We start from the raw sequence: 27,921 nt of genomic DNA, 5'->3' as shown, positions 1-27,921 counted from the left end.
TTGTGGCTTTTTTTCTAGTAAACAGGAAAAAAATGCCTTTGTCAACTTTCTCAGTTCTCTCCCCCTATTCTCTGAGCTTGGGGGTAGCTATTGATGTCCACGTGGGAGTTCCTCTGCCATATGATGTTCTTCCAGCGTGGTGTTGGCCTGGTGCCATCACATGCATGGTCTGTGCTTTATGGAGGAGGGAACATTAGAAGACACATTGCTAATGACTGTGATACCACATTGGTAAAAAATTGAGGAAAAAATCAGATTCAAACACTTTGAGGAGAGGTTTTCTTTTTAAGAAGCTTTTTAATGATTTATGTTCTGGTGAGATGGAGGCTTTTACCCCCAGAGAAGGTGAGCCACACAAATGTTTCTAACCTTCAGCACAGTAACAGCTTTTAATGAATCAGTGTGATCATTTGTGATGAAGTTTAGTGTGACTGCAATGGTTTGCAGTATAAAAGGCTTGAGCTGCAGTTTGCTTTGCTCAGCATAGCACTGATGGTATGGTGGGAGACAGGATTATATGACACACAGTGCTGAGAAGGAAGAATTACCAGGCATTGTTTCCTCATGTGAATTCTACTCTAGAGCATCTTTAAAAATTCAAATTAATATTCTTTAACAATTTCAAATTTTACAGCTGTTTTCATGGGTGTGAATTAAACCAGGAAGCTTCAACATGTAAAGCCAGAGCCTGAACTGGCTACATTGCAAAAAAAAAAATAAAAAAAATCTATTGCCAGATCTGTTTAGAACCAGCCATTGGGAGAAGATGTGAAGAACAGAGATTGGAAGCCCATTATCATCTAGTTTCATGTGCTTGTCACCTGTGTTGTCATGTTGTGCACCATGTGTGTGGCAGGAGAGGAGGGGCTGCAAGGGCTGTCTCCAGATCCTTGTCCTGGAGCAGCAAGCTGGAATCAGTTTTGCTTTGGTTATCATCAAAGAGCTAATGTGTGGGACAGCAATATTGGAACTTATGACAAATAGTTGTGGCAATTGATTGATTGATAAGCACATTTAAAAAATGAACAGAAAAATAAATAAAATTAATATACATGATTCAGTAGTACAGTTTGAGAGAGCTTAAATATCATTTGAAGCTAGCTCTGATTTCTGACTTCTGCAGTACAGACTGACATCGCAACAGCACGTGTCCTTTTTTTTTTTTTGCATAATCCTACACACTGAATTGTGAATTTACAGTTCATCTGCCTCCTCCAGCAAATTGTAGAATTGCAGAATGGTTTAGGGTGGAAGGGACCTTAAAGACCATCAGCTGCAACCCCCTGCCATGGGCAGACACACCTTCTGCTGGGGCTGATTGCTCAAGGGCCCATCCATTCTGGCCCTTCCAGGGATGAGGTATACACAGCTTCTCTGGGCAATCTATGTCAGGGCTCCACCACCCTCACAGGGAAGAATTCTTCCTACTATCTAATTTAGACCTGCTCTCCGTCAGCCTGAAGTTTAATGCTACTTTCTGTTTTACTTTTCAAAATGAAGTGACAATCATGTTCTCCTTAAATATTGGTCCCTTTGTAGGTGTTTTTCTGTTTTGACAGTTTGTGTGAAGGTACAATACAGATCAATCAGACTAATAGGTTCTGATGGAGGTTATCAGAGTCCACTAAATAGTGCATGAACTGAGCAGCCTTGGTTCTTGGCAAAGTATGTGAACCTAGATATGGTGTTCTGCCATGGTACTGGGGCTCTGTGTGCTCTTACTCTCTTGGGAGCAATTTTAAAATTTTTCAGTTTTAGATCTGAAATCTCCATCATGCCTCCTACCACTGTGATTGAGTTCAAGGCCTCTTCTTACCAGTGCTGCAATTCCCCCCATCAGACAACGCTTTAGTACTTTAAAAATGACATCATTTAACCTTCTGTCAGCTCATCTTTGTTAGAGAACTGTAAATCCTGGGCTCTCATTGGGGTTCTCTTGATTAGATTTCACATTCACTTGCTTTAAGCTAAATGATACTCTATTTTACCAGCAAAACATCAAAACATCACTGAGGTCAATAATGTTATGCTTGCTTTCTTTTTTTTCATGCTTATCTGAAATTCCCTACAGGCAAAGAGAACAGGAGATGGTGTGCCCTGTGGTCCACAGCTGAATAAAAGCTGCTGTGGAACTGCAATGGCATATTGCCAAAACACAGTAAAATTGAAGGACATAAAAGCATTTGCAGATTATGCATGTTTGAAGTATTCCTAACATAATTTCTTTCTTTGTCTTCGAATGTTTTCCCTGTTGAACTGAGATGAACAGTCTTCTGTTTCTTACCTAGACAGGATAAAAAGTGTTTCTTGACCACAGTTTATGAATATAGCACAGCTTTTACTTTCAAGAAATTACTGAATCAAGGCCATCTGGTGTTATTTTGTTATTTATTTAAGCATGACCATTTCAACACCTTCAAAGGAACTCCTCCTCAGACATCATAGGTGCTGTATTAGAGAAATGCAATGCACCACTGAGAAATTTGGTGAATATTTCTGTGGTTTTTAGAAATCAATTGAAAATTTTGGGGCACAGTTCCAGCTGATCTGAAGAGGGTAGTCTCTTTGCTGCTCTACATTATGAAGTACTATTGTAAATAGTAAGTACTGCTATTGTAATGCTATAGAAACTCCCAGAATCTTACTAGACCAAATTAAAACAGGATATGAGGTAATAGCCCAGTCTTTAGAAAAGGTTGTAGTGTAGCACTACCTTCAGCAAAGTGCATAAGACCTTCTTGGCGATGCTGATGGTCATTCAGCTATTCCCAGACAGCAATGATGGAGCTTCATCTGCTGTGTTGCTCTAAGTGTGACAGGATAAATGCAGCTATTGAGAACTAAGAAAACTTAAATATATTCCAGTATCTATGTGATGTTCCAATAATCTATTTCTTTTTAATTTATAGATAGCTGCCTATTTAAAAGAAATCCCAAAAATCAACCAACCAACCAAAACAACAATAATAAAAAAAACCCTACCAAAAAAATTTGTAAAATTTCAACACTGAGAGCACTGAAAAGTTAAACTCTTCATGATGTAGAAAAGAAGGTAAGATAATTTACACATATACACACAAACAGACACACAATTTATGTTTTTTTGTAGTTTTTTTTTTTTTTTTAAGCTCTTGATTCCTTGAGATGAAAGTATTCTCAATACTAAGCCATTATTTTATGTGATAAAGGACAGGGTTTGAAGCTGTACTACTGATGCTGAATCCAAAATCTCTTTCTCAGCTCAAGCAACAAAGAAAGATGCCTGAATACTACTTATAAAAATTCTTCTCTCATGTCAAGTGTGTGTGAAAGATGAGTAAAGACCTCTGTGGCACTAGCACTGATGTCACTGGGGAAAATGAGTCTGTCATTAATAATAAGCCAGAAAAAATCACTCTGAAAGCAAATCCAGCTTAGCCCTTGGGCAGGAAAGCTGCTAGTAGCAGAAAAGATTTTAAAAACAAGCAAACAAACAAAAGCCCTAAGGCTGTTATGTGTAGGTTTTCCTCACTGTCCTGCCAGGTCAGGGTGAATCTGGACCTGTCACCTGGGAGTGATAATGCTTTGTCATCCAGTGAAGTACCCCTGCTCTGAAATGAAGAAGAAGGTTGATCTTTTTAACGTTTTTATTCTCCATTTTATTCCAGATCAGTTTTGTTAATCTGTGTCTTTTTACAGTCTGTAAATGAGGAAATTCAGATAGTATATTTTAGAAGAGTTAATTGTTTTCTCACCTTTCTTTTCCTAAAGGGATCTCTTTGAGGTGTGATTTTTGCTTTATAATAGATGAGGTTTTCTGTTTTCATTATATATTTCCTATATTTTCTATTACAAAGCCAATTTGATATTAACTAAATAATAGACATAATAATGCATCTTGAATAATACAAATAAGAGGTGGAATGTGCATCATACATGATGAGCAGGTAGCCAGAGAAGCCACCAGCCTCTCTTGGTTGGTGTCACTGAATGCAAGTTTAATCATGTCATTGTTCTCCCTGAACAATAGCAGTGAATAGCTGCTGTCCTTTTTTCCAAAGAATGCTACATTTGGCAGATTTTTAGTATTATAATCTTCATATTGAAGGGCATACCAAAGAGCATGTGTTGAGAATCTTCTGTTGAGGCTGTCCCTAGGTTTGCTCAAAGGTGGTGCCCAATTATTGGGAAAGCCTGCTATTAATAATAAGGCTTGTTCTCTTTTTATAGGTGAAAGGTTGGGTTTTTTTCCTCTTTTTGCCCTTCAACATGGGACTGAACTTTATGGAATTATTTAACAGTGGGAATTGGTCACCATCAATAGATCAGGAAATATCCTGGGACACCTAGTTAGTCCCTCAGTGATGGGTAGTTTGTGAGGAGGAAATAACATGCTGATTTGCAGTTATAATTGAGGAAAATTGCTCGAGAGGATTCTGACATTATAGAAAATAGGCCAATTAGTTACTCAGCTCTGATCCTCCTATGATTCATGATTGCTTCAATTTAATTTTGCTGTCACTTAGGAGGCAAGGTTAAGAATAGATAAGCTTCTTTTAGACACCTCTTAGCTTACTCCTACCTGGATTTTGGGGAGGTAGATGGGTAGAATAGAAGGTGTGAGACTGTTTCTTTTTATCTCCTATGATTGTATGACTTGAGTAGAAAAATCAGAATTTCTCAATATTACATTTAACACTTTTTCATCATGGAGCTATTAATGAAGATTAAAACCTTCACAAACAAACATTTCTTTTTTTTTTCAAAGATAAAATGTACCCTACCAGTAAGTTAATAACACTTTCATGTTGTTACCTTACAGCACTCTACAATAATCAATATTAAATAAAAAGAACTGCAAGCAAAAAAAAAATCACAGTTTGGTAAATCAGCCAAGGGGAAGGTTGTCCTGCTTGCCCTTGATCAGTACCTAAAGGCAATGATGCAAATTTGGAGACCTTAAAGTGCTAGTTGAAGCCACCCAAAAGGCAGCCTAAGGACACCCCTCCCTCTGAAATCCTGGTCTGTGGCTCCTTGGTGGTTTCTGTTTCCTTGTGCATGTGGTGGCCTGGCTGAGCACTGACCCTTGCACTCAGTCTCTGTGGGAATCAGCAGTTGGTCTGAGACTAGAACCCTTCTGAGCCCTGCCTGGTGCCCCACAGGCACCTCCTTGTCTGAGTATTGCCCTCATGGAATCATAGAACTATTTAGGCTGAAAAAGCCTTTTAGGATAATAAGTTCTGTTAACCCAGCACTTCCAAGTGCACCACTAAACCATGTCTCCAAGTGTCATATCTACACAACTCTAAATCCCTCCAGACGTGTGGTGACTGCTTTGGGCAGCCTGTTCCAGAGCTTGGCAACTCTTTTGGTGAAGAAACCTAATATCCACTTCCTAATATCCATCCTAACCTCCCTAGTGCAATGTGGGGCCACTTCCTCTTGTCCTGTTTCTTACTAGCTGGGAGAAGCAGCTGACCTGTGTACAGCCTCTTTTCAGGAAATTGTAGAGAGCAAGGTCTCCCCTCAGCCTACCTCCTTTGAATGTCACCTCTTTTGAAACTCTATAGTGTTCACTTATTTATAGATGTGTTGTTGTTCTTAAGCACACAACAGCTGGAATTCTTGCCATCTCATTTATTTCATGAATTTTTTTAACAAAATTAGACATTTCCTTAGGAGAATAATGAATCATTCAACTACTCCCATTAGAGAAGATTGCACTGTCACAGGAATGGTTTCTTTACAGGAATTAAATGTATCAGAAAGACCAAACCATTTTTCCAACTTTTCAAGTTTGTGTTGCAAAAAGAATATAAATGCTGGGCAGTATGTTCCCCTCTGTGGACACAGACCAAGCAGACAAACACATGGGATGATTACACAATATATTCAATAGGTAAGCATGTCGGGCACATCTAACAGTCAAAGAAAAGAATCTGGAAAATGCAAAAGCAAAGGAACTATCCTGGAAAGCACAATGTTTGTGTGTCTTCTCTCAAAAATACTGCACATGCCTCCTCTTTATAGAGAGTTGGGCTCAAGTTGTTTGCCACTACACACAACAGACAGGAGACTGTTAAATTGGCAGAACCCTGTATTTTATAACCCTGGCAGATAAAATGCATTGCTTTTTCAGTGTAGTAACACAAATCACTTGCACACACAGGCTGCTGCTCTTAAATTTCAAGAGCTCTCGGGAGCTGTGTTGTGTTAGTAGACAGAAAGAGAAGCATGTGTCTATTTTTGTGGACAGAGGAAACAAGGTTTTTATTTTTAAGCAGGCACATATTACCTCCTAAGATCAGATAGCTACAGTTGTGTGAAGCCACTGTCATGCACAGTAAAGGTTTAATTTTGGACTGAAAGCGGCTTTCCACAGATGTGTCTTAAATGCACTTTTCCTGGGAACTCATGGAACTTATGTCCTCCCTTTGCGGGAACAGAGACTAGGAATGGTACATCCAAATAAATATATGTTTGCATATAGAAAAAACAGGAATAAAAAGGATAAAAAAACAACCTAGTTGGAGCTATATATAGTTAAGAACACGTTTGGATTGACAATGTAAAGTGGTTTTTTTTGTAAAAAGTACCATTGTTTCTTATAGTTCAAGTGACTTCCATTGACTTGTTCTGTATGCTATATAATAAAAGTTAAGGAGTAGAACAAAAACAAGTTGCAGTTTGGAGCAAGTTAATGGTATTTCATTAACAAACTGTAAATAGTAACAGCATAAGCTAGAATGTGAAACTGCTTTCACAGGCCATAAATGCTTAATGCTTATTACCAATAAAAGTCAAAGGAGCATTTAGCAAAGCAGTTTACCAAACAAACATTAAATACTATAATGCATTAGATTCAGTGGACAGAATCAGGTTATTTAATTAACAATGAATAATCCATTAGGGCTTTATTCACCACAAATAATCTGCAGCTTCACACATTAAAAGAACTCATGAAAGCTGTGTAGTGGTGGAAGAACAACCTAGAGGTGCCAGATGTAGGAAGCCCCAATGGGTGAAGAGTTCACATTGGTTGTTTCCATACTGATTTCTCTTTGCTCATGCAGGTCTATATTACCTGTCTTTCTGACAATTTAACTAACCTTGAGAAATAACAATAGTTTTTTAAAAAGTAATTATTTCAATTATAGTCTCAGTCATTTTCTTCTGATACAAGGCATTTAGTTCATCTTGAAAATAAAAATGCAACAAATGACTACTGAGGATAATATCCCATTTAAGATGTAAAATTCAGGGATAGAGTCTTCCCAATTAAACAGTGACATAAAATGAGCATTTAGGTTCAACTAGGATGCTTTCAGAGTCAAAATGGGCAGTTTCTTTGGATCAGTGATTTTGTATTTCAATTGCAGTACATGTAAGAAACTATAGAAGATGACCTTTGTTCACCAATGCTATGGGACCAAATTATGCTGAGACTGTTGCCTACCGTGACTGACCAGAAAAATGGGGTTTTAACCAAAGCTCCTCACAGAAATACTTCTCAAGAACATCCACTTGCACGTTTTTAACACATTCTTTTGTGAAGAATTCTTCCCTGAAATTCTTTTTTTTCCCCCTGTGTATGTTGAAACTGTATGTTTACTTTAGACTGGGTATCCAGTCTAAAGCTGAATTTATGCCAAGTGAATTCCACCAGGACCCTAGTTTGATAACCTGGAGCAGATAGGTATCTGCTCAATGCTTCTCAAAGTTAAATATTTGAATATTTAATATTCAAATAAATATATTAAGATTTTTCATGATTGGAAACTTGGCCAATTTAGCAACATGGAAGACTTATGTGGGTTGCATGAAAATCAAAGCTTGGAACCATGAAGCTATATCATAAGATAAGGCTGGTTGTGTGTGCTGAAATTTTACAGTAGTAATGGCTATCACATTGATTAAATAAGTCTCAATGTAAGAATGGGATAGATACAGCTGGTATGAACTTCATATCTTCAGAGTTTGGAGTCTTATTTCACAGTCTTCCCTTTGATAGCAGTTTACGATCATAATAATCATGTGGCTAATCGTCTGTAATTCAATTACTGCACTGTTATGAACATTAACAATTATGTAGCAGATCTGAAACACAGTGGGACAAATTGGCAGTATTCATATTTCAGTTAGTTACAGCCTATTGCATAATTCCTACAGATAAGTTACTGTTTAATCCATAGCAACACAGGGAATGAACTACAACAATAATTATGTGGCTAACATCACCTCTTGAAATGAATAAAACATACAAACCCAAAATTATGGTAAGGTTACAAAGGACCTGGTTGAAGAAGGTGTTCTTGTCCTTCAAATGAATATGAGTTGTTGCCAACTTAGGTTTGTGTTGCTTTCTATTTCAGATCTTCATATTTGCTCAAAATAATTATTAAAATATGTTTTGAAACATTTAAATTTTTTTTTTAGATTTACCATGATATGTGTTTCCACTTAAAGTAGCCAGGGCTTATAACTACCACCATGGCTTTTGTTAGCATTAAATAATAATGTTGGTTCACTAACATAATCTAGCTCAAGACCTCTTACACTGCTTTGGTCACTGGCCATCACATTTGGCTCACTATGAAAACAGCAGTGATTTGAGGTAGGGTGTCCACTGCTGTGTGCATAAACTGTGGTGTATTGTTTGCCTTAATCAACAAGTTGCGACCTTCAGAAACTCCAGTTTTTGACATTGTATCTCATTCAATGTCAGAGTAAATTACATGATTGATGTTCTACCCTGTTTATCAAGGAAATAATGCATTCCCTTTCTAAAATCAATATTTAAGAATAAAATAGCCTTATGATAATTTAATTTATCAATGTAAGTAAAAAACACCATTTGCTGTTTCACCTGAAGAATTAACTGTTCAAAGATTAACAAAAAGGCAGAATTGATGTAAGTGACACCAGGCTTGACTAGCTCAGCATTACTCATATTGGCTCTCCTCAGGCAAGAAACAGGGCAAAAATTAAACTAGTGGCTTCTGCTGAGCAGTGTGCAAAATAAAAGCCATAGCTTCCAAAGACGTGGGTGGTGAGCTGCTGTAGATACCATGAAAAGTAGTTGTTACACTTGGTTCTCCAACCTGAGGTAATTTCAGCCATGACAGTGTATTTTCCTTTTTCTTGATGGAAGAGATAAAATGTACTTAATTACCTTTAATGCAAAAGAAACAACAATTAAAGTTCAAGTTGCAGTGTGTTTAAAAAGACCATGAGTAACATTTGAATTTTTCTTTGGATGTTACTGCATTCCTACAATGCTGAAGGGTCAGAAGTACATCAGGACCACTGCACATCCCTCTGGTCAGAAGAGTTGGCCCTGCCAGTCACTGCACTCCAGGTGTTAATATTTCTGATGGAACTTTCCAGCTGCTAACCCAGTTTCCTTATCTGTTTGCATAAACTTGTGGCAGGTGGAGCAGTTGGTTTCACTAATGATTTACTCATGTTTGTTCTGCCCTTGGGCTTGAGCAGAACACTACTGAGTGGGTTCTGCCAACAGCATATAAACTTCTATCAACACCAATGGCTCTTGGAAAGGATTAATTTCTTGCGCTGAGCTCTTCTGTTTTCCTAGGTTTAATACAAAATTGAATCCATCTGATGATAACATGTTGCTATGACCTCATTTTAAGGAAGGTATAATTTTATTAGGATTCATTATTACAGTACTTATTTTTTAATTCCTGCCTGAATGATGTAAATCAAAAGCTCTCTCTTCTAATTTTCTCCCAGTTACAAGAAAAATTCTGAGTGATCAAAGGGTATTTAAGTGCAAGTATAACTGTTGAAGGCATCAGCCTATTTTCAGAACCAATGTGAAAGCACAAATATATATGTACAACTAGTAAAACTCCCTTTATGCAGGAACATTCTCATGTTCTTAGATTTTCTTTACTGTGGTGTCCCCAGCTTCTTTCTGAATCCACTTGCAATTTTAGCAAAACCACTTTCCCTAGGTATGATTTGGAAAATACAAATTAGAATACAAATCTTAGAAGGTTGCTTCTAAGTTAGATCAGAACTTATCACTGACCTGAAAAAACTATGAGAGTTGTAAAGTCCTCCAACCTTTTCTTCTCTGAATTAAACCATATATTGTAAAGAAGCTTCTATTGATTTGATTGCAAAACATTGTAACCATATGTCAGTGAATTCATACAGAATGCTAATTCACCACATCAGTACAGTTACTGTTGTTATTCGGTAGATGAGATTTGAGAAATATGCTTGTCATTGATACATGATGAGGATGTCACAGTCATCTAGGCTACAAATGTTAAGGACTTCTGTTTAATCTGTGACTTCTTTTGCAGAAACAAATAAACAAACTTTGAGGTTTTTTGGTATGTCCTCATCTTGCATCTATCTCAGGTGTCTGTCTGCTCATAGCCTGTGTTAACCTGTGACAAAATAAACTTTTATTGAAAACAAAGCCTGAAGAAACTCTAATATGGGAATCTATTCAACTTCTGAGCTTCTTTAAAGCCATAGGTACTGTCTCAAGTCCTATGTGACTGTCTCAAGATGTCATCGCTGCTAAGTTTGTTGAGAAATCTGGTGACACAGGTTCCTCAATATTTTTCAACAAGAGACATGTCCCTTCCCCTTTCTTTTAGCTTTTTTCTAAACGTTACTTTAAAAATAGCACAGCTGAAGAAATCTAAACTTTGACAATTTTTAAAGTTACAATACTCTCACTAAATGAAGTCAATATTATCAACTGTGATCTGAATTTTTTTTTAAAAAAGTTGAGGTCTTGTTGAATATTCTATTTCTTTTATCAGAGATGTTTTTATTTGGGATATGGTTTTGCTGAAAAATATGGTCTTTACTTGTGATGCTCAAATTTTGTTTGATTTGCTCGCTAAATCTCAGAAATAATACAAAATTTTGTTAGAAAACACTATTTATGCCCAAAATAGATATACAAGACTTTAGAATGAAGGTTTAGACTCTGAAATCTCATCCTTGTTGTTATAACTTGCAAAGTGTAATTAAATACTTATTCAGTAACCAAACCAAAATCATCAAAGTTTGACATGCAATCAGGATTATATTGTTAACAGCTTATCCTGTGCGCTGGAAGGAATCATTTCACTATTATCTTTGTCAGGACCTGTGTGATTAAAAGTTGGATGCACACACATTGTTCCATCAGCAATGTGCATGGTACCTTCTGAGCAACAGATTAAAGAACCTCTGTAATACTTTAAATACTTTTTTTCCCTTCACAATGGGAATCATATAATCCCCTCTTATCCATTTTAATAAGCTGTGCTTTATGCTGATCTAGTCAGTGAATGTTTGATAAGGATTATAAAAATGTGTTGCATTTATGTTAAACCACCAACATTGCACTTTGAATCATACTTCACTGAAGTGTACAGAGACAGATGTATCTCCTCTCCTTCCTGTTTTCAAAAGTACTGATTCCTCATCTAAGATGACTGTATTGTAGCTTCCAATTATAATTTATGATTTTACCTACAATAACTGCTTCCCTGGCTAAGGATTCCAAATGTTTGGCTCCTTAGTGATGGTGGGAGGACAAAGAGTATTTACATTCAGACTGGTTGCTGTTGGCATTAGCTCATCTTCTGCAGGTAATGCTATCAAATGAGCCTCTTCAGTAATTTGCAGAGTAGCACGAGAACATTCGCCTCCCTTTTTATTTTTTCAGCTCAAGTGCCTTCAACTCACAAAAGTCTTTCTGCAAGTTTGCTAACCTTGATTCTTTGTAAAAAGTGGTAGCTTTGCTTTACATTATTTCAGTGTTGGGTGCAGTCAAGTGCTCAGAGGGCCATGGAGATAGTGTTGTCAAACATTATGAGTCTTGATCCAAAAATCTGATATGCAGAGAAGTGAATCAGGTAAAACTGCAGCTGTGCAAACTCCAAGATTTCTTGACAACTTGCCATGCTTATTTGGCATATAATGGCTAGTATCTATATTTGGCTATAATCTATTATTGAAACGATCAACATCGATATGGATTGATGTGGGTTTGGCTGTTCCACACACTCCACCTTCCTGCCTATGCCTGAAGGAGGAGTCTGGGCACTGGCTGCTACAGGGACTCTGAAGGTGAGGGAAATGTTAAATAGTGATTTATTGCTCAACAGATCCGACAGTAACTTAAACAGAGCAATATCAGCATTATTCTCTATTGTCATGGAGGGGATCTCAAACTTCCTTGCCCCTGCTCCCTCTGAGATAATGGTGTGCCTGCAGACCCTGATGCTCTGTCCCTGCTGCTGCCATGAACCTCCCCATATTCTACACCCAAAAACAGAAAGTGTAGCTCTGGGCTGAATTTTCTCAAGGTTTTGGGTGTCTGTGAAAATGTGTTCTCTTCCATCATAAGCAATACACATGCCATGAAGAGGTACAAAAATGGTGTTTCAGTACCTTCCTCTCAGACCATAAATAAGGCAGGATGCTTTCACATGTATGCCAAGTAAACTGCTCCACAATAGTTTTGGGTTTCTAGGATCCAAACCTGTTCCTCTTTGTTTGACCATTTTCTCGCTAGAAGATTTTGCAAACAAGAAGGGGATTCCCAGCCTTGGATAACCTCAAGAGGCAAGAGGTGCTAGTGCAGCAAGAGAGCTGAGCATGTCAAATGCAGTGATGTGCAAGAGCCTGGCAGAAACCTGCCCAGAGCTCCTGTACTCCCAGCCTTGGCACAGGGCATGGCACGGGTGGATGGGAGACTTGCTCTGCCAGTGTTAGTGCTGTAAGCCAGGCTACAGCACTACATGGCTCTGCTTTGCACATTGGCAAGGTGTTTTGGGACTGGGAAACTCTCCATCAGCTCCTTCTCAAACTGTGTGCAAGCTCTGGTCTCATTAACAAATGCCTTGTATTGATATACTGATATTTAGAGCCTTTGATGGATTCTCAGCTTTTTTTTAGGGTTATGCCAATATACATTACCCCACAGTCTCACTAAAAAATCATTTTATAGCTGCTTGGGGTGAGATTAGATTACAAATTAAAGGAACTTTTCTGCCACAGCCAGCTGGTTTGCTTATTTCTATTCCTCAATCCAGTGGGTCAGGAGGCTGAGATTTCCATAAGATTCAATTTTTTTTTCAGTCTCTTCCTTATTTTTGCGATTTGCAGGATTTTTTTTGTTTGTTTATTGTTTTGTTTTTGGGATTTTTGGTTGGTTGATTTGTTTCTGTGTTTTTTTCTTGTGGATGCCTTGCACTGCTGCCCTTCAAGTGGAGAATTAAAAGTGAAGCTTGAAGAATGCACAAATGTCTTCTAGGTGAATCTGCTCACTCACAAGGAGGGAATTCACTCATGGATAACCCAAATAAACCCTAGATTTCATTGACAGCAATCCCAGAAGTCCAGAAGCTCTTCGATATTGTTCCATGAGCTCCATCCAGAAGAGGATGCTATAACATCCTTTATACAAATAAATTATAAATTGAACAGCTATAAAGAAATGTGCTAACAATACATTTAACATCAAATAATCAGAAGTCTGTGTAAATAAAACATGAGAAAGGAAGTCTAGATCTGTACTCTCTCACTTATGTATGTAGCCTTTGCTAAAGTGCATAGGGCACTTCCAGTCAGCAAAGACATGCAGGTGATTTGATTGGTATATGTGAGTAAAAGACTTAGTATGAGATCCTGAGTTAATTAAAAAATTTATTTATATCACAACAGACTCTGTGGAACCAGTATTTCTGATGAAGACCTATATAAGCTGTAACTAATAATGAATAGATCAGCCATATCACCCTTGCCAGTCAGTCAAAACTAATGATTATTAGGTCTTCTTAATTTGTATGTGATTGCTTGGTAAGACTGCGCACTTAATTCTGTTTAAGAGATAGAGCTGTTACAGGGATATAGGACCCAAAGGATATGTATTAAAAGATGTTTCCATTGTAATGAAGTAAGCAAAAATCACTGCATCCAAAGCCTGTCTCATTCTCTAAGGCCTCTGGGGAAATTGCTGCCTTGTGTTCAACTTGGTGTTTATAAGCTGTGATGCCACAGTCTCCCTTAGGGCCCAAACTGGTATGAAAAACACCATCCACCCCCACCCCGTGTTGTGCAGGAAGCAAAGGGAGAAACTGGAACTCAGCTGTCATTCCATGCCAGAAAGTGCTGAAAACTGGATTTGTACCCACACTTTGCTCTCTTGGTGTGTGAAGATTTTGGGCTTTGCCTAACACTCAGTCAAGGTGCTAGGATTATCTTTTCATGGCAAACCATGTCTTGCCCCTTGACTCCTGGTAGTAATTAGCAAGCACTTGACAGAAGATTGTCCTGTCAATGGAAATGGACCATGAACTAGTGAGCAGATTGAGAGCTTTTCCTTCCACACCAACTCCCCGCACCCAGGAGTGTATGCTATGAGCTGTGCTTGTAGCCACTGAAGGTCAGAGTGAAATCATCTGCTCTGGGCTTCTGTTCTTGTAGAGCAGTAACCCCTCCTGGGCTTTAGATGTGGTATTCTGTAATGACATTTGTAGCTTTCATACTTGGAGTGTCCTCATATGCTGGAACATAGTTTCCCTTAGGCTTGCTTCCTCAGGGAAAACTATTTTAACTAATTTTGTAAGTTTCTTGACTAATGCTAACAATATTTTCCTTGTCTTAGAGCATGCAGGGTTGGATTTAAGCTTACTTGTCTAGTACAAAAGATGGCATCATTAACATTTTAAGGTGCTCCTCAGTACGTCCAAGTTTTTATTGTAAAATATACTGAGCATGTAGCACTCCTGACAGTGTGGTATAATCAACCAGCACTGTCAGCACTTGTGTGCAATGCCTTCACCCACTGTCACATTCAAGCCAGAGAAAATATGCTTTAAATGTCTTACAGATTCTGAGTTTGGCTTACAAATGATAAGATTTTGTCTTAATATTACATTTCTTCTATTTCTGTGCAAATAATAGCTGCACCTGTATGGTTGGGGTGCAGGCATATGATGTGATAAATGTATTAATGTAAATATATAGAAATAGTTTGAATAGGTGTGGTTTGACTACACAGCAAAGGATGGAAGAACATCAGGGGTACAAATAATACAGCAATAATTTTGTGAAAGACGTCTTGATTTCATTGGTTCTCTCCATGCACAGTGCTTTGCTTTCTTTTCTGCAATTATCTGTAATATCTTTCTGAATTTTGCTAGCAATGTTGCTGAGTTGTTTTATTTTTTTTTCCTGGAATGACTTATAAAATACATCTTTGAAGTTTATGGGAGAACAAACAAAAAAACCAGCCAAACAAAATGGGGCTGTTACAGCCTGGGAAGTCATTCTGTGATGGGTAAAAGGTCAGAGTAGCTTTTTTTCAGTGTATTTTCCTGTTGGGAATATATATCATCTATAAAGTGCTGCATCTCTGACCTTTTTGAGTATTTTATCAATAACAAAGAACTGAATAATTCTACCATTTTTGAAAAACCACTCATCTATATTTAAAGAGTATGGAAGAGAAAATCTCTTCTCAGAGCTTTGGAGGAAAGTTGCATATAATAATGCTGTTTCTTATGGCCATTATTAACTTGCCATTTTTAGCTGAAGAGGCAAGAGGGTGTACAAAGCCTCCATGTTTTACGTAGAAGTAATTAATACAGCTGTATTCAGATTTAATTACATTTTCTTATAAGTATCTATCAGTCATGAGCACAGGTGACCATAAGGGGCCCCAGTCTGGGGTGGGGCACAGGGTATTATTGCCCAGACTGTGCTGCCACATGAACACAGCTTTGTCTTAGAGCAGTCTGCCCAAAATCTGCCACCATGAGGTTGCCCCAAACCCTGAGCTCCATCATGGCTTAAAGAACAAGCCCATCCTTAACCTAGGCTCCAGGCATGAAGACATAGAAGTAGAGATATAGCTAAAGAAGACTTTTCCTTACTCTGTAGCAAAATAGGACACAACCTGATTTTAAAGATTTTACTTCTGAAGTTCCAATAAAAACATTTTTAATCATACTGGAAGTTTTAATATTTAAGTTAAAGATAGCTAACGATTGCATTAGTGGTAGAATGAATGTAGTCCGTGACTTTTCAGATAACTGATACTTTGAACTAATGAAAAAAAAAACAAACACCCAAGTTTTTCTAGTCATGTAGTAAGACTTGTCCTCCTGTTTTGCACATGTCATGTTATACTTGATATTTAGGGGTTTTTTTTCTCTTGCATGTTTCTAGGAAGAGCATTCTGAGTACATCAGACAGAATACTAAGGAACACAGATATGCCAATGTGAAATTAGTATCACTGCTGTGTTGAAAGTGCTTGCACAAGTTCTAATTTGAGAACATAAAGGGTGTTGTTTGATTTATGGATAATGACAGTTAATGTGTTTTAAATTAATAAAAATTTGGGACTAGATTTTGTTTCCTAATTTTGTATTTAATTTAATAAACTTCAGGCAAATTCAAAGGGGGACTAGAAGTCAAGATTTACCAAATACAACTGTGGAATGTATATTCTGGTCAGTAAAAGTCAGTGAATCTGAGTCATTCCTTTTCACTTTGTCATTGAATTGACTGTTATATAAAATTATAAATAACCTTGTGACGTCTGGAATCTAGCTGGATGCAGGAATTGTGGTCCCAGCAGCTTTTGTGGAATAGCTGCAGAATACAAAATAATGAAATAAAATAGCTGTATTTACAAAGACTTTTTATAGCGTTCTAATGACGGCAGAGTGTAAATGAGCACTGAGACAATGTCAAAAACCTAAAGTCAAGGAGTGACCCTCCCAAACCTGTTTAATGCTGTTTGACACAACCTCTTATTTGGTATCAATTGTCAGTGTTGCAAAACATTTTCCAGGCATCTTGAGATTCTTGTCATCCTGAAGCAGCATCTCTGCTGCAGCATTTTTTAGTAAACAAATCAGAAAAGTAACTAAAAAAATGTATCAGTACTATTGCTAGTCAAACAGAAAATTGTCAAGGAAGCCATTTAAAAAATAATTTCAGAATTCCAAGGCTTTGATTGCTTTTGATGGCAGAGTTGTAGAGGTAGTGATCATTCACCTTGCTCTTGCCTTGAGTAGCTTTGTATTAGATGTCCGACAGATTCTGTCTCTAAAATCAATCCAGAAAACTCGGGATGAGTATGTGCTGTGCTGACACAGTTAATCTGCACAGCCCAGAAGTAACTTTTTTTTTCTCTTCTGACCAGGAATATGGTATATGCAACATTTGCTTTCCTTTAATGTGGTACAACATGCTCCTGTTTTCCTAATCTCATGTTCTTTTATTATAAATAATTTGTAAAAGCAACTAAATTTTTATTCTCAGTTGCCTGTTTCAAGCTATTAAAAAGTACATATAGTCATGTAGGAGAAAACCTCACTTTGATCACCATGTGTATGCATGTACAGATTCACTTATGTGTACGTTGTCTAGATGCAGCAGTAGCTGAGCAGAGGTTCAGGACATTACCATAAAAGATTATTTGGTGCAAACACTGTCAATCAAGGAGTCTGCTGATTATTACCCCATATTTTTGGGGTCAAACTCAGAGGACCTCAGCTTGACTTGCTGATGAAGTCCTGTTTGGCTTTTCCATTCTGAGTCTCAAAATATTAATGGTGTGATCCAAGAGCCATTTAAATAATCCATGAGTGCTCTCTGTTGTGTAAATGTGAGATCTGTTCCACACCATGAGTGTCTTCAGATATTTCCTCTTTCTTTACCACTACTTCTGTGGCATAGACCTGCCACTGGGTTTTCAGCTATCCTTTATTTTTTCCTCCCCTCGTACCCATGCAGCATAGGACTTCAGGCAAAGCACTGCCTGAAGCTGCAGTGGATGAGTCCAAGATGGAAACACTTATGTGGAATAACTTACCATTGTATAAGTGCAGAGTCTTTGTATTTGCAGACAACAGAGGTCTTGGTAGATGAGTAATTTTTTAGATAATACTATTTTCATTGCACCCAACCATAGTGTCAACTGTTTTAAATGCAGATTGGATTGTAGTGTTGTTTGCTTGAAAACTCTGTGAACAGTCAGTAACAAGGAAATACTTACATTCCCTCCTCTCTTCAGGGATTATTTAGTACTTAGTGTCTCAGAAGCTTAATAGAATCTTCCTTACCATAAATTTTAATAGGCTGGTACTGTAAAATATAAAAATGCCAATATATGTTTTCTAAATATTTAACAAGATTCTCTTGTTCAATTATTTAGATCACATTCAGAGTTCCTTTGAAACAAATTTAAAGTTTTTCATGAATTTAACAAAGTACACAAACACAGTTGGTGTACTGACACTGCTGAATACAGAAAAAAATCAGTCAAACTTCCGAATTAAAATTCAAGGGTTTTAGGATTTTCAGTGATGTGCTAAATCAGATAAAAGTAAAGAGATATTAGAAATGTTTTATTAATGTTTTGGCTTTCTTTTACCAATAATTTTTTATTTGTTTTCTTCTTTCTTGTATCAAGCATATTTTTCTGGTATTGTAGTTTTGCTGACAGCTCTTGAAATTAAAATGGAAAATTTAATCTGGGCCTGTGTACATTGAGAATTTTAGATCACAGGCTTAATCTCAGAATATTTTACTCTTTTCAAAAGAATATTTTACTATTTGCAAGTCACATTATTTGGGAGCAAATCTATGATTTCTCTGTAATCAAAAGAGCAGTCTGGAGGAGTCCCTGTTTTGTTCTTGCTTCCAAAGAAAGCCATGAACAGGGATCTTTCCTTGTGAAACTTGGTTCAATGACCAGGGCCACTCAAAAATGCAGGTCCCCCTGGTCACAGTGTAAACCCTGATTTTGAGATGGAAAAGGCCTGAATGTTCCTGCCACTAATTCCTTCTTTTGCTCTGTAAAGTCGAGGAAAGTATGTCCCAAGTCCTCACTATTTTTACTTTCTTCCCTGTTCTCCGTTGCAGCTCTCAAGCAGAGTTTAATGGCAATCTTTACAGCCCTTGTCAAAATTCATAATTTTAAAACAATAGGGGAAGAATTATCAGGGGAATAGGTGTCTGGCATGGAGCAATTTTGCTTCCTTGCTAGAGAAGGAGAATCCAGGACATTTAAAAATACAAACCAATTCCTACCAGTTATTTTTCACTTCAAGACAGTAAGGCAACTTGTAAAGCCCATCAAATGCCTGATGTAAGCTCTAATGAGTTTTGACCTTGCCTTTTACACAAAAAGCTTTGCAGACTTCCTGTGCTCATTGAAGAATATGGTATTTTCTGATGCAGATTGTTTCAAAACCACTCTATAAAATCCCTGTGGACACAAGCGCTACTGATATTCATGCACTAGCATTTGAATCTTCCTAGAAATGCAGTTTTTTAGCTCAGTTTTTTACTCCCTGCTATATTCAGGAGGTGAGTTAATCTGTGACTGCATTAACATGAGGCTACCATCACAAGGATGTAATTTTTTCTTAGTGGCCCAGAGTTTTCCAATGTCCTCGTAGAATTCGGATGAGACAGAATTGCTTTATTCCCCTTGATCAGGAATTCTGGAAAGAGAGATGGACCTGAGCACGATATCACACATTTAAAACCCCCACAGACTTATTTAGTACTTACTGACAACTTGAGTGTCTGCAAAAATCTTTTGTTTTGAGATGCTGTATGGAACAAGTGCTATCCAAACAGTGTTTGGAAAGTCAAGTCATCCAACAGCTGCAGTGACAAACTTCAGGATGAAACTAACAGCCAGTATGAGAAGTTTATTTTCAAGGAGCTGGGTGCTGGAGGAATTTGCTGTATATGTGCTTTTTCATCTTCAAGGTACTGGTTATGTGATTTTACACTGCATCAGTAAATGACATACAATGATGGATCTAAATGTAAGGTATAAACATACATAGAAAGGACTGCCACCTGCTCCTAGGAGCTTGGTTTAAAGAAGGAAAGCCAACTTTCCTTGCGCTAGTGGCAAACCCTCTCCACAGGTTAACCCCATTTTGCATTCCACTATGGAGAACTGGGAGGAGTCTTTTAAAAATAATTGGTCAGGAATGAAATAAAGTCAAATGAAATAAACTCTGCATCTGAGAACAGTTTATCAATAAAGAAAAAGAAAAAAAAACAAAATAAAAAGGAGTTACCCCAAACAGGGCGCTCCCAGCGGAGGTCAGGGAGCGCTGTCCATGTCCCAAGGCGGGGCTGTGTGCGCTGCCTGCCAGGGCCAGAGCCTGGGGGGCTGGACATGAGGTGAGGTCGCTTGGGCAGGAGGGCCGGGAGCCTGGACAGGATCCTGGGGAGGATCACGGTGGTGGGCAGGCTCGGAGGCGGCCAGGGCTGGACACAGGTGGCTCAGGCAGGGGCACAGAGAAGAAACAGGCAGGGTGCTGGTCAGGGACACAGGGAGGCAGGCCGACACAAGGGCGAGCAAGAGCCAGCGAGGGCAGGGGAGCCAAAAGGCAGGCTGGGGCCAGGGCAAAAGTGTAAGGCTCAGAAAGCCCCGACTGAAAAGCAAGTTTCAACAAGCAAGTCTCAAAGAGCCCTCAAATTACCAAAGCCTCAAAATCAAAGGCACAGCCCCAAGCCAACAAAACTCAAAAAAGTTTCAAAAAGCCCCCGAGGCTTTTGACGCAATTACTTTTTATACTCCCGGCTCCTCCCAAAGCCTGCTTGCTGACAGGACACCATTGCCCCAGCCCAATGTCCCACTGCCGTCCATTGGGTAGAGACCTTTTGCCATCTGATTGCAGAGTGTCTCTGGGGCACAGTCCCTGGTGTGTGCCCTGCTGACTGCCTGTCCTATCCGAGATGTGAACTCATTCCAAGCAGTCCCTCCAGAGACAAGGCTTTCCTTCATCTTCTCCTAGGTGCCTCCTGGACATGGCACATGTGCAACCCCTCCCCCACAGCCCTCTGACAATCAGGGCTGAGACAAATAAATTGGCTCCTTACACCCCAGAAGGGGATTCCCGTCTGGGGACGGGTGACATGAGTGTGGAAGGAAGGTGAATCCTCATCAGGGATGGAGAGAGATGGCAGATGGGCACTTGGAATATGGGTGTGACTATTGTTGAGATGATCATGAATAAATTCAGATTGCACTTTGCATTCTGGATAAATTACCTCCTCAGCGTCAGAGGGGATCTTTTCTAGCTGACAGGAAATTGTGGAGGTAAGCTCAGGCAAGCTGTTCCTTGTAAGACACAGACTTTTGCCTTGCTGGAACTCACTGTCTACTTGCAGGAGGAGTAGGGGAACCAAATTCAGACCAAATTCACTGTAGTATTAGCTAATTCATCTTATAAGCTATAATTTTGTGCTTTGGCAGGGTAATTTAGTCCTGTGCTCACTGGGACTGCTCTCCTTGTCTCCCACTGTCACAAAATTGAGATCATCTGTTTAATCCTCAGTGTTATGACAGACAAGGAGAAATTTCAGTGTAAGGTGGGAAGTGGAACATTGTTCTGTATGAAGAAATATAGGCCTACATTATAGGCCCATAACTATAGTTATATTACATTAATAATTGAAAATATCTGAAATACCACATAGGGTTAATCCCTAGAGAATTGTGTGATGCAACTTGTTACTGGGCTGGCCCTGTACAGGTTTAAGGAGCATAAAGCAGTCTGTTTGCTTAGGGCTGAAATGTAAACACTTCTCTAGTGAATAGGACAAGCTGTAAAACACCCCTTGCAGTGCTACTCATGGGCTGGGAGTGTGTGTGGGAAATTATAGAATTTCTGTTGGAAAAGACTTATAAGATAATAGAGTCCAAGTGTTAACCCAGCACTGCCAAACCCATGACTAAAACATGTCCCCAAATGCTGCATCTACACATCTAAATCTCTCTGGGGAGGCTGACTGCACCACTGGCCTGGGCAACCTGTTCAATACTCGACAACCCTTTTGATGAAGAAACTTTTCCTGATATCTAATCTAAACCTCCCCTGGTCCAACCTGAAGAAATTTCTTTTTGTCCTAGAATCATATTGCAGAATTACTTGGGTTTGAAGGGGCTTTAAATCTCATCCTGTTCTACCACCTGCCGTGGGCAGGGACACCTTCCACTATCCCAGGCTGCTCCAAGCCGCATCCAACCTGGCCTTGAACATTTCCAGGCATGGGGCAGCCACAGCTTCTCTGGGAAACCTGTACTAGTACCTTGGCACCCTCACGGGAAAGAATTTATTTGTAATACCTAATCTAAGCATGCTGTCATTTTGAATAAAGAGAAGCATCCCTACACATCCTAGTATCCCCTCCTTCAGGTTTCACAGAGGACATGGCAGTTTCTTGCTATTCAGAGAGGTTGAGGATGTTTAATTTTATAGTTATTATAATTTGGGGCCTTGAGTTGTGTAATCCTTTATTAATATTAAGCATTATAAAAATCATCTGTATAAATGCTAATGTATAAAACTTCAATTAAAGGAGAAAATATAGCATTGTGGAAATTTCAGTGCAAAAAAAGCAGCTCTCATCTACTTTTCTGGTTTTAACACTTGTAGCAGTGATCACTTTTTTTTTTTTTTCTTACTCATTATTTATGTTGTATATTTAACTTACTACTAAACCATTGTGAATTTGTTATTTTTTCCTTTTGAGAAGCAGACTGTTTTTCCAGTCAGGAAGAAATGAGAACCATATAGTGTTTATTCAAAGAATTGTAGAAAACAAAGATACAGGCAGAAAAATCCAGACCAGTAAGAAAGCCATGAGGCTTACCACCACAAATAAAATTTTACCTCATATATAAAAGTGCATGTGTGTCTCTTGGGTCACATCCAGTGCACACTTTGTGGTTTGTTAGTTCCTTTGATGTCAAAGGGACCAACTCTAGCTGTTGAAAATAAGGTAAGAATTATAATCAACTGCTTCCAGAAACTCCATCAATTCTGTATATCCCTGGGCAAGTTGGATATTTTGAGGCAACTGGAAGACCAATAGCTGGCCTCTATTTTCACTGCTAGCCAATCTGATTGTATAATCTGTACAAACTGTATCCAAGGATTCCTGTTGAATATCTGTTCTGCTCTGTTGCTGTTCACTTCTGATTACTTGTAATATTATAGATTTATTCTGGATGTGACTGCAAGTTGCAAGACAATATATTGATTCAGAATACCTGGTAATAAAACAGTAATTGCTTTGTTTTAAAATTAAGTGACCATACTCATTTTAGAATCCATAGTATTTCATAATTTCTAGTGGTATCATGATATAAAATAGAAGAGACTCCACAGCCAATTACCCTCACATAAACAATAATCCATGTTGTATTTCACAAACAAATCAGGAAAGCTGATCTTACCAGAAATGCATTTGATTTGAACAAATGTTCCCTTTCCAGGGAAAAACAGGAAAAATAGTATGTACCTTTGGAATTATCTGTAGATACTTACATATCTTAATGGAAATTATTTTTACTTCTGTTTATATAAGTATGACTCAGTTTTATGCTAAACTAATAAAGCAGCTTGGAATTAGATATATTCTATAGTATTTTTATGAAGACAAATGCAATATGAAAGCAGTAGTCTTGAGTAAATAATAGGTTTTTCACTCATTACCATATTTAACAAGTAGAGGGAAAAAAAGCACTGCTTCCAGTCCTGAATTACGGTGTTCTGCTGGAAATACGGCCTGATGCATTTTTCTGCTTTCAAAGATTAAATTCCCTGTGGCACACAAACTGCATATTTTCTGAATTGTGGACTAATTTGCATTTTTAAAAACATCTGTTTATGAATATCTTTGTGATAATAATTACTATTTACAAAGTTTTAATCAGGAGAGTGAAATTTTTAAATGAAGATTACTGGAGGGAATAGATTTTACCTTCTGGTCAGCATTGCCACAATTTATTCTATAGTCTGCCAGTTCATTTCCCCCCATCCCTACTTATTTTGTCTCCATTGTAATCACATTTCCTTTCTCATTTTAGGCTTTTTCTCCTGTTACCAGTGGTGGCAAGAAAACCCAGGCTGAAGCTCCTGTTTTACTTGGTAAACAAGACATTATCTGAGAGGGGATGAGAGGAAGGGTTTATTGGGGTGGGGGGATGGGAGGTTGCTTTTAAGAAGATTAATTTCTTTAGTAAAATTGGAGGAACACAGGAACCTGATGTGACTGCTGCACAAAAGATAGTCATGTACTGAATAAGGAATTGTCAGTGGTAGTGTAGCTGTTTACAATTACCTAGTAAGAATCCTACCAGCTTCAGAACCTCTACATGAGAAAAAACCACATCCTATAGCCGTACAGAGCATCAGAAAAATCTAATAATGGGGCTTGTCCTTCAAAGCAAGAAACAATAACTAAGCAGCTTTAATTGTTTTTCTTCTCCAGCTCCTCAGCGTGGGGAGGACTCTACAAAAGATGCCCTGAGCCAGTTTTGCACAAACAAGTGGAAAATCTCATTAGATTTTAACACATTGAAGGAGACGCGCTTTTTTTATAGTATAACCATTTTCCTTTCAGACCCCCCAGCATCATAATCAATTAAACACCACAGTCCTGACACTGATTCACAGAAAGGTTAGCAGAAGTGTTTTTGCAGTGTAGAAAACGTATCCTCAAAGGTGATGGAAAGGGAGTTTTTTCTATGTGAGAATCAGTCCCAGTGTTATATGGCACTCCTTTGATTTGCTGCACATTTTTTTTTTTTGTTTTGCAGACACAGGACCTAAGATTTCTGGAAGTGAGTGGGAAAAACAAGAGGAAAAGTCTTTGGCTTTTTTATCCATGATGGGAAGAAAGATGACCTTGCCTTCATCCTTCTCTCCCCCTCTTCACTTCCAACAATTTTGCTAACACTGATTAGTATAAGATAAAATACTGTCACAGCCAAGAGGCTGGAAATGGAGTATGTTACTTAGGTGAGTAAAACAGGCTACTGCTCTGTTCTTGAAAAAAAAAAAAAAAAAAAAAAAAAAAAAAAAGAAATAAAAAAAAAGTGGAATCTTTAGGTTGACCAAGTCAAGATGGGCAACTTGGATAGAAAGCTTAATGAAAACTCTATAAATTTCAGATGAGGTCAAATCTCTGTTCTCTTTTTACACAAAGGCAAATGTACTAATCCTTATCTCTGCCTGTCTTGTGCATTGTTATACCCTGTTCAAGTGAGTAGCGCTGATGCAGAAAGCTCTCCATCTGTCCTAATTAAGACAGGCTGTACAAAACATCATTAGGTGGAACAAAGCAAAGCATCTACTTGCAATGCTGTCTGCAAATCCATTACATAACTTGAGTCCTTTAGCCATCAGTTACCTTGGAGTAAAACACTTGAGGCTGACAAGCCCTTAGTGGTGGTGATGAAGCAATGTGCTGTAATCCTGAGCTGTTACCACAGAATTTTTGCTAAACAGAAATAACCAAAGTAGAGTGAAAAAAACTTATGTGCTAAGTTTTCTTTCTTTTAACTCATTCTCTATGGTTTCTCTACTGCACTTAAGAGATTTGTTGGCTAAGGTGTGGTAGCTCACTGAACAACATTAACATCAAAATTGTGCAGCTTTTTCTTTTTCTAATGATGGAAGTGATGGATGAAATGTTTTACTTTGTTTTTTAGATGTTCTTGTTTTTCAGCTTCTAGAAAAAATGCACTTTAAAGAATGTATATTTTATTCAGAGGAGAAAGAGTGGAAAAGTTTTGATTCACCTTTCCATGTGTGAGAATTCATTTCAAGGTTGTGGACTTTGGCCCAGTAGTGGTTCAATTTGAAAAGTAACTCAGAGGTGGGCAAGAATTTTCTTCCATTAGGGATATGTAGTTGAAAAGTACATTCCCAGTTTTTCTTGTTTATTTTTGTTGTTGTTGTTTCCTCTTTTTTCCAATGAGGAAATTTGAGTACAATTGAAATATTTACCATTTCATACAGCTAAAGCATTTTTGGTTTTTTTTCAGTTATGCATTTATTTGCATCTACATGGGAATTCATATTGAAAGGAATACTTATTACTTTTTCCTCTTCAATGGAAAAAATGTTAACACCAGCTTTTAAAATTATGTGGACTGACTTCCAGCAGCACAGACTCATTTCTAACCTGCACAGTGGACTCTAGGACTGCAGCAGGATGAAGGAATTCCCCCACAGCTGCTCCTCTCTGGCACTGAAAAGTATTAGTGGCTGGCTGGTGATAGAAGAACATAAATAATTTCAGAATTTCCAAACTTAATATTGTCTGGAAACCTAGAAGAAAATGTAGATAGACGGATTAAGTTTTTATTTCTTATGTAAGAAAGAAATATTAAAATATTGGCATTTTTGTTTGAAACTGGGACATTGCACAGCTCACCAGGAGAGGAACAGCAGTCTCCCCACAATCCCCTTGTGGGAGAGGTCAGTACTGGTAGCTGTCACCTCCCATCCACTTTACAGGCTATTACATTTGTCTGCAGAAAAGAATCACCTGAAAGGCTCAGCAGCATCATCTCTCCCAAATTTCCTCTTGCATTCTGTGTTTCTCGGGCTGAGCATCATGAAGTTGCCTGCCTGTTTTTATTGTTGTTTTTTTTGGTTTTTTTTTTCTAGTTACCAGAGCTGTGACAGCACAAAACCCCAGGCAAGGCAATGCAATTAAGAAGTTTTAAGGCCTCTCCAGGAGCAAACAAGTACCCAACTTGGCATACATATATGTTATTCATTTCTCAGACTTTTTGTTTGTTCTGCTGCTCCTGGAGCACAGTTCCACTCATGGCAGTTTTCCTCTGCAGTCTAACACAGCGTCCTTCAGCCCCTCTTGTCCTGAGACAACGGGGAGCCTTGTCTGCACTTAGTAGAATCAAGCATTTCTAGAGAAAGAAGGAACCCCCCTGATGATAGAAGGAAGATCTAGCAGGATAAATAATTTAAGATAGCAGTGAAAAGAGTAGGAGGAGCACAAAGAGGAAAGATAAAGTCAAAGGAAGGGACAGGATCAAAAGAGAGGGGAGATGACAAGTGAGAGCAGAACTGTGAGGGCGAGAACAATGGAGATGCTGCAGCAGCACTGGAAGACTAAAAAATGTTGAGCCTTGATACGTTCAGAGTTCAACTTTCCTTTAGCAATGCATGGAACAGTATGTCGAGATGGAGTTTCAGCATCTACATGTAACAAAGCAACCACTTTTATCCATTATTTAAACACAAGGCATCAAGATCCACCGTGCAACTTTGCCTGGTACAAGGGCAGGTGTCTTGTTTCCTTTGCTATGTCTGCACGTGTCTTGCAGCTGCATGTTGCAGAAATAATGCAGGACCAGATGCACAAGCTCTGTCACACAGGACCTGCAGTCAAGTCCCGCCTGTTCACATATGCCCAAGATATTTCTGTGAAAGCAACAGGTAGATTTGGTATCTGCCTTTTCATACTACCTTTAAGATTAAGAACATAAGCAGTACTTTATTCTTTGTCTTTTAAGATGCCATTTAACTTTCCCATGCAGCTGATTACACATCAGGAATTGGAGGACAGCAGGGTGCTTTTTGTCTTATCTCTGTGATTTATGGTTGAGCTTTCAAGCCATTGGATTCAGACACCTGAAACCCTCACTCATCTAACCAGCTCTAAAGAGAAAAGTGCCTCTGGATTTGATGTATTCTAAAAATACACATTTTTTTATTATGAAGCACAAATTTATTATAATGGCTTTCAGATCCCTAAGGAGAAGCTTTTCCAGCCTGCTACGCATATTGGTAATATAATACAATATATTTTCCCTTGTGGCTTTGAAGTGCAAGTCTCAAAAACTCAACTTGGAAAAATCTGAAACTTGCAAGTCACTCCGTGGAGGTGATTTGTGTTGTAAAGCCTGCAGACTGCACTGTCTGTATTGGATGGGAAACAGCATCTCAATGTTATAAATTTTTATTATGATATTGGCTCTAGCAGATGAATATTACATATTAAATACTTTTTAGTTATGTATGTACCTTTTTCTTGCTAACAAGTTTTAAGTTTAAAAAGAATTTCCTAGGTACAAGGCGAGGAAACCCCAGAGGGC

General features: G+C 38.2%; 1 long non-coding RNA gene across 1 annotated transcript in view; it reads left to right on the top strand.

Annotated features, from left to right (window-relative positions):
- LOC107203975 overlaps positions 1–27,392 on the top strand; it is a 95,266-nt gene extending 67,874 nt beyond the window's left edge. The window contains exons 3-4 of the long non-coding RNA XR_001521426.3: positions 23,881–23,941; positions 24,613–27,392. This is a non-coding gene — a long non-coding RNA (uncharacterized LOC107203975). The remainder of the gene's footprint in view (positions 1–23,880; positions 23,942–24,612) is intronic.
- Positions 27,393–27,921: the final 529 nt, after the last annotated feature.

The sequence above is a fragment of the Parus major genome, chromosome 4A (assembly GCF_001522545.3).
Source record: "Parus major isolate Abel chromosome 4A, Parus_major1.1, whole genome shotgun sequence".
NCBI lineage: Eukaryota > Metazoa > Chordata > Aves > Passeriformes > Paridae > Parus > Parus major.
Note: the sequence above shows the minus strand (reverse complement) of the source record. Positions and strands in the feature narration are given on the sequence as shown.